Source organism: Miscanthus floridulus, chromosome 9 (genome assembly GCF_019320115.1).
Source record: "Miscanthus floridulus cultivar M001 chromosome 9, ASM1932011v1, whole genome shotgun sequence".
Taxonomy (NCBI): domain Eukaryota; kingdom Viridiplantae; phylum Streptophyta; class Magnoliopsida; order Poales; family Poaceae; genus Miscanthus; species Miscanthus floridulus.
In genome coordinates this window covers 134,934,603-134,942,942 of record NC_089588.1, presented here as the reverse complement: position 1 = coordinate 134,942,942, position 8,340 = coordinate 134,934,603, and positions in this window count along the sequence as shown.

Below are 8,340 nucleotides of genomic sequence, written 5' to 3'. Positions count from 1 at the left end.
GTAGCGCGTGTAGCAGCACATCGGGATGTATGGCCGCAAGATAAGAGGGATCTCCAGCAGCACTGGGATAGGATCGTCGGAGTACAAACTACCTGCCTACGGTGCAACCAGACAACCACTTCCTGCCAGGAGCTGATAGCCCGTCCGCCCGGCTGGCTGGTGGGGCGTCGGCGTCCCGCCCACCCATCCACTTCCAGCTCGGCCGACAAGGGCGGATCTAGGATTTCATGTCGATGATGTTACTTAAACGTGTCAACCAACGATCACTAAAACAAATTCTATCTATACTATAAGAGAGCGAAAGAATTAGAAAATGTTTTTCACTTAAATATTTTCTACCCACCTTATCTTAGAACCCTTGGATGATTTCGTATCCTTAAATCTAAAGGTACAGATCTATTTAAAAGTGGGCCACACATGGAGGGGTTACGGTCGCGCATAAGAACCTTACGCCTTACACGTTGTTCCTGCCATTAAAATCAGGCGAAACACTCCTCTGCTTGTAATTTTTTTCACCCACCTCTCATCCCTCATCTGCATCGCCTCTCCTTCATCAAGTCATCATACGGGGCTTGCCCAACTGGATCCGGAAGCTCCACATCTTCACCGCTCCTCCCTTCTTCCCTGTTCGCCGCCCATCTCCTCCCCCCCCCCCCCCCACCATATGCGCCGCCGCTCCTTCCCATCTTCCCCATCCTTCGACCGTCGCCCTCCCCTCCCTATCCCAGCACCGCTGCTCCTCCCCTCTTCCTCCCCGTCCACCGCCCATCCACTCCTTTACTTTGATCAAGCACACACTAGTGTCCAGGGAATGCTCCTTCTCCTCACCATCACAATGCAACTTCACAAGGGGGCCCACCCCCTCTCTACCGGTGCAAGGACTAGGACGATAAGTACAAATAGCACTACATTATACTATTATTGCCGTAGCTAAAGTAAATAAAGTCAAAAATGAGTATGTCTAACTTGGAAAGTCAAAAATGAATTTATCAAAAACAATACTAAATGCTAACTTGGGAAGTCAAAGATGAATTATGAAGCAATCTAAAAACTAATACTGTTAAATTTTACAAATATTCTTTACATTTAATCATAATACTGAATTTAAAAATCATTGGCATTTACCTCTCAAGGAAGCATTTTTCCATTACAATTTCATATCTTTTGAAAGCGGTCTATTACAACATTGTTTACTAGGATTGTTGTATGGAACTCTAGCTCAATAAAGCAAATGATGCAATCAATTGCCTGTTGCCACAAATTTGTTCCCAATATGGTTAGACGATATTGTCTTCACAATTTTCATGCCCGAGAAGCTCCTCTCCATGGATGTAGTACCAACAAGCAAAACAATATACTAGCTTTAGGAGCTGATAGGCTAGAGGTAAAAACAAGATGCTTCTTTGTATCCACCATCAATTTAGCAAGTTCAGTAATGGTATTAAAGGAGGACAACATGTAACATTGATGGTTGATGCATGCACCACCATCTCTCCATGTAACATTGCCATAGCTAAAGTTTTATTTTCGAAAACTGTTCCATCAAATTCATAATTCCTTTTATCTGTACAATTGATTATTAGTATCAGTTAAATTGCAAATCCAAAAAACTAAAGCACATGTAAATGAACAATACTAATTTTGCTACCTGTGACACCTACCATTGTGGTCTTCTGGGAGTCTGCATGAAGATAAAAAAGACCCCAATGGCTCATTCTGTTACATATCAACGATGGACACTTGAGCAAAGTAGCCCTCGATATGGATCAAAACCAAAATCTTCAAACACCAAATGAAAATGTAAAATTGGATGGGGAGTTACGGAATGGAGATATAGAGTTATTGTCTTTCTGAGTTACATAAGCCCTTATGACCTTGATGGGCCTAGACCGCTCTCTGCTGCCACCGATGTCGACTACATGATGTGCGTCATTTCCGTTGTCGCCATCCCACTGATAGGGAACTAGTTTTAAATTTGGGACTGTATGTGGGCTGATTTCAGGGGAGCAATGATGTCGATGCTCATGACGGACCGCTGTCATATCCACTCCAAAATAGAGAAGGGTACTTGGGCTAGGCCAGAAAGCATTGTTGTCACATGATAGCATTTCTTGTATACTGGATCCGCCCCTGCTAACCCATGATTAGTCTTTAGGCTAATGGAGAATGATTTGTTAGGCCATTTAAACAATCATAATTTTGATCAACTCGTATATGGTTGTGCGGTCTATTCCCTAAAAGGTTGGAATAATTTAGTTCAAGGAAAGAAATAATTTCATTAAACTAAAGTAATAAGTCCTCTAGAGGGGAGACTTCTTACTTCAATTAGCCCCCCATGTTCTTTGAATGCATCTCTTAATTGTTGAGAGGGTTGCCCAAATGCGGTATGTGAGGACAAGCCTAAACAATGAAAACGTAGGTATGCATATGACAATGTGTCTTTCCACATTAGCTTACCATTTCTTCATAATACCATATTGTTCTGACATTTGCTTCTTCATGTTTCCATATAACCTCTTCTTCATTAATTAATACTTGATCACACATCTCTTCACAGATATCAATCTTGATCAAAACCAATGAACTATCAATCTTCTCTCATTTATGTGAGTGTGCCAATATTGAGACCAGACCATATCCATTTCCCTTTATCTCATTTTACTTCATCAATTTGCTTGCCTTTTCTTTATTTGAGATATGACATAAGTTTGCCATGATCATTTGCAATGAGACCTATCCAAAGCTCATCAAACTCATTAGTCCTTAAATTGTTTTGTTATTCAACCACCAAAACCCATTAGGGGGCCTAGATACATTTTTAGCCATGATGTTGTCTGTTGGGTCTATCACGAATGGCGCCCCTTCTTGGGCTTTGTGCTGTCATGACTAGTGCCAAGAGTTTCTGGAGAGAACCATCGAGCCAAGCTCTAGACTCAAGGGAGTGAGTGGCAGTTGGCGGGACGGGGGATAACAAGCAAGACTCGAGTGGGGCACTATGTTTTTTGATGCAGAAGTAGGTCAATCTTTGTAAGGGACCGTGACGCCTAAGAGGGGGGTGAATTAGGCAACTTAAAAAGCTACTCTAAACTATGGCCTCTAATTCCACCTTAGCAAAACCTATGCAAGAAAGTAATCTATCTAAATGTGCAACTATGGTTTTGCTAATGTGTTGCTATCTCTACCGCAAAAGAGTCTTGCAACCTAGGTTCCAACCCTATCAACTAACTTATCAACTAAGCTAGTAAAGTAAAGCACACAACCTAGGTAACAATGTAAATGCGGAAGGTAAAGATGAGGTAGAGATGCAAACTCCCATCGATGACTCCGGTATTTTTATCGATGTATCGAGAAGCGCTCAAGCTTCCCCCTAGTCCTCGTTGGAGCCCACTGCAAGGAATCCCTCGCAAGGGCCAAGCTCCTGGTCGGGTAACTCCGTAGATAGCCCCAGGCCTTCCCCACGCGCAAGTGGGTCTCCGGTGTGCCTTCCAGCAAGCCTCTCCCGGACCGCACCCCGCCGTCTTCACTATCAAGCTTCCGATCGAACCACCGCGGGTCTTGTTCCCTTCAGTACATGGTGGCGGCCACACCACAAACGCGGTTAGTGTGGTCTCGCAAGACTACAAGCCCCGCCGAGTACAAACACGGTGCATGCAAGCACCTTGGGTTTAGAGGTATGCAAACCTCACTAGCAACTAGACCTAAGCCTAGAGCAAGCGCATATGAGCGTTGTCTAACTAACCTAAGCACTTTACAAACCACCTATGCTAATCACAAAGTGATCTTTAAGCTCTATGCATGTGGAGAGCACAAATGAGGTGTAGCAACACCTTCCTATCTTCCCTCAGCTCTCACTTACTTCAAATAGCCGGTTGGGGCAAGTATTATAGCCCCCAAGTCAAAACTAGCCGTTGTGGCCGAGATCCTCTTCTCTGCGAGGTCACCGGACAGGGCGGTGCCTGGCACCGGATAGGATGGTGACCGCCACGTGGACTAGTCGTTGCTTCACTGACAAGCTGGCCGTTGGGGCACTATGCATAGGGCGGTGCACCACCACCCTAGGGGCGGTGACTAGGGTGGTGCCCAAGTCCCAAGTCGCTGCTCTCTGGAATTTTAGGGTAGTGGCACCACCACCCCCTGTCCGCCAGGGCGGTGCACATGTTGTTGTCCGATGCTCCCCTCTTCTTCTAGCTGTAGCAGCCCTTCTCTGGTGGCACCACCACCCCTAGGGTGGTGTCACCATAACCCCTAGGCGTGGTGCCCACTCAACCATCGTCCGCTTCCATTTCTTCGCGTGGCTTTGTTCGGGCTTCAAAATCTTCGCGTCTTGGACTCCTTGCTTCACTTCTTGGCTGTCAACACCTCCTCCAATGTCTTCTTTTGGGTGTTGATCATTTTCCTCATGTTCCAAAGTTGATCCAAGTCCGCGTTGCACCCTATTGAACTATAAAATAAACACTAGCAAACACATTACTCCAATTTAGTTGTGTTGATCATCAAACACCAAAATCCAAAGTAAATAGGCCTAGGGTTCATTTTCCTTACAATCTCCGCCTTTTTGGTGATTGATAACAACAAGACCAAAGCAAGCAAATAATAGTTGATGTAAGAAATTTAAAAACTATCTACTTGCTAGGATGCAATGCAAAGGCAAGATTATATGATGCAAAAAGATATTACTTGTGAAAAACTTTGGAAACTTATCTTACCCTTGCAAATGTCCCCAAATGGCATTATGGACTTAAGCCTCCCCTAACTCCATAATCCACTATTCTTCCTTTCTCGAACCATTACCACTTGTAAATTGTTATGATCGTGCTTGCTTTTGGTCCTACAAATTCTCCCCCTTCGGAATCAAACACCGAAAAGGGAGACATTAGTAGAACAAGGGAGGGTCAAACTTTGTGATCCTTTGTATGTGGAGTGGAATAGGTCACAAAATTTGACTCCCATATTACATAGACTAAGCTCCCCCTAAATATATACATACATATGGAGGATGTAGTATATGCATAATTGGCAAATTAATGCTCTGTATAATGCATGGAGAAAGCATATAAATACCAAAGTGAAATCAACATGATGATATTGGTTTAGAAATACCACATGTGGAAATCAATTTGATTTATACCACTTGCAATAGGTGGTAGATATTTGAAGTATGATGCTTAACTCCAGGGACTCCATTTTCCTTGCAATGAGACTACTACACACATGATAAGCTTGAAATAGTGTTAGGCTCAAAGCATCCAACTTGTAGAGTAACCTCCCCCTAAATTTATGCATACAAGCATGGAATACTTGTAGGAGACATACACATTGATTTTAGAATGAAAAATACCACTTGAAAGATGACATCGCATGAATGTCATAATCATTTTCAAAAGTGATATTCGGGAGAAATTATCTACAATTTGGACTTTGGCACATATTAGATAAACAATTGTAAAACAAGCTATGTGTCGTGCTCCTAAGCAATTTTAAACCATGTAGGTTTGCTCCAAGGGTAAGAGTGATACCGAGCAAGCCTACCATAAGATATATCTAGTGTATGCAAGACAAAATATTAAACATGCAAATACAAACCTAGGCATGAAAAGGAACTAGATGCTAATTGAGATTGTAAGAAATTAAATCTAGTTACCTAACATGGGAAGGGGAATTTGGGTCCATAATATTTACTAACCCACATGACAATTACATGAACCAAAATGATGCGCCCCATGAAATGCACCCAAACTTTGTCAAGTCTCCAAATTCCCCGAAGTCCTTCGGACTCCTCACTTCCCTTTCAGTATCCAAACCTTCTTGGTGCTCTTTATGTTGGAAATGATCTCCTTAGACACCCAAATGCGTTTGGCCCCATTGTTGGCTTGCTTGTTCACCTTGATGGCCACCATCTTATCATTTTCTTCTTCTTCAAGAGATAAGGTGTGGAGGCCTTCTTGTCCACCTTGTTGGTGTAGGTGTTGGAGAGATTACTTGTTTGCTTTTTGTTTTTCTCTTTCTTCTTTGCTCCTCCCCCATTCTTCACCTTGCACTCATAGGACTTGTGGACCTTCCTTGTAGCATATGTAGCAAACCACGGTTTGTTCTTCGTCAAGCTTCTTCACTCCCTTGATGTTGTTATCTTGATGAAGTTGGGTTTACTCCGTATTGCCTTGCACTTGAGTCAAGTCCTTGGTGAGGCGAGCCACTTCTTGCTTGAGCTTCTCGTTCTCCATTGCGACCTCTTGTGTGCATATTTCTACAACAACTTTCTCAAAACAAACTTGATCACAAATGGGTGAGCTCAAATTGCATAAATCATTGGAAGAAGTAGAGGCATCCTTTTTAGACATGTCAAAGATTGAACTTTTCTTTTTAGGTGCCTTGGTGAGGGTTGTACCGACGGCTTCAAGATTAGCAACTTTATTAGTTATCTCATCACAATGTTTGCACATGGTTTCCATTTTAGCAAGCAAACTTTTATAAGCATCTTGTGAGCTAGCTAACTTTTCTTTTATTTTTTATTTTTCTTTACAAGTTGCTCATCATTGATTGTGCATGCATTTGTTGTTGCACTAGCCTCAAGTTGCTCAATTTTAGTAGATAGTTCAATATTGAGATTAGCAAATGTCTCATATTGTTCAAGCAAGGTTTTATATGCTTCTTATGAACTATCTAGCTTTTCTTGCAACATTTTTAGCTTCTTTTGTTGGCTAGTGCAAGCCTTAGCATATTTAAGATTTTCTTGCACAAGTTCATTAAGAGAAGGCATTTCATCATCACTATCACTCTCACTAGAGGGTGAGCTTTTGTTACCTCATGCCATAAGACACACACGAGAAAAGCTTGATGATGAGTGCTTGTGGCCTAGCCTCTTGTGTTGGGCTTCATCTTCACTTGATGAATCATCCCACGTTTTGATTGTGGTGAGGACTTGGCGTTTCGCCTTTCTTGCCTTCTTCTTTGTCTTGGGTGTGAGCATATTTAGACAAACTTCCACAAAATGCCCCAACTTGCCGCATCCGTAGCATCCTTTCTTCCTTTGCTCATTTCTTTGATTGGTGAAGATGAAATCTTGAATTTGGATGTGCACACCCTTGACATTGAGCCTTTGGATCATCTTCTCCACCTTGTTGATAAGTTTGATTGATTCTTCATCAAGGTCAGAGGAGGAAGATTGATCATCATCACTTGATTCTTCATCATCATCATCATCATCATCATCCTCATCTTCTTTTTCATCTTCACTTGAGGAGCTTGAGCTTGAGCTTGTCTCAACTTGCTTGCCCTTCATCTTCTTTTTCTCACTACATGCGAGAGCTTTGCCTTTGCTTGATGAAGAGGCTTCTTCTTGACCCATCTTGCGTGATATTTCAAATGCCACTATCTTGCCAATGACTATGGCTGGGGTCATGGTGCTCAAGTCCTTCATGTTGTAAAGAATGGTGATGATGCTTGCATATTTCTTTTGTGGTAGTATGGAGATGATCTTCCTCATGATGTCTGCATCACCTAGCTTTGTTAATCCTATAGAATTGAGCTCATTGATAATTAGATTCAAATGAAAATACATATCACGAACAAGCTCATCATCATTCATTTCAAAAGAGTCATAACTTTGTTGAGCTAGGCAATGTTTTTGCTCACAGACATTACTTGTGACATCATGTAGCTCTTGTAATTTTAACCAAATTTCATGTGTTGTATTTAAAGTGAACACTTGGTCAAACACATCCATGCTAAAAGATTCAAACAAGCAATTTTTAGCTCTAGCATTAAAATGAATTTCCTTTTCTTCACTCTTTGTGGGTTTATCGGAATTCTTAATAGGTTTCATCCCATCACGAGTGACTCTCCAAACACCCAAATCTATCGCCTCAAGGTGAAAAGACATTCTAGCTTTATAGTAGGGGAAGTTGGTGACGACAAAGTATGGAGGCCTAGAGGTATCCATCCTAACCACTCTAAATATCATTGGCTCAATGGCGGTGAAGCAAAAGGTCCAAATTGAGCCAACCGGCTTTGATACCACTTATAAGGGACCGTGATGCCTAAGAGGGGAGTGAATTAGGCAATTTAAAAACTACTCTAAACTATGGCCTCTAATTCCACCTTAGCAAAACCTATTGTCGGTGTTTTTGGACCACCGACTAGTAAATTTGTATTTGTGTGTCTGGCTCGGATGGTGTGCTCGGAGGACCCAATGGTTTATACTAGTTCGGGTGGAACGTCCCTATGTCTAGTTTGCTGTTGCTCGTGTTACCGGCACTTGGTATGCAGTAGGGGTTACAAACAGGTGAGAGAGGGAGAGGATCCCAAGTCTCTGGTGGAAGGAGTGAATGGGTGCTGAGAGCT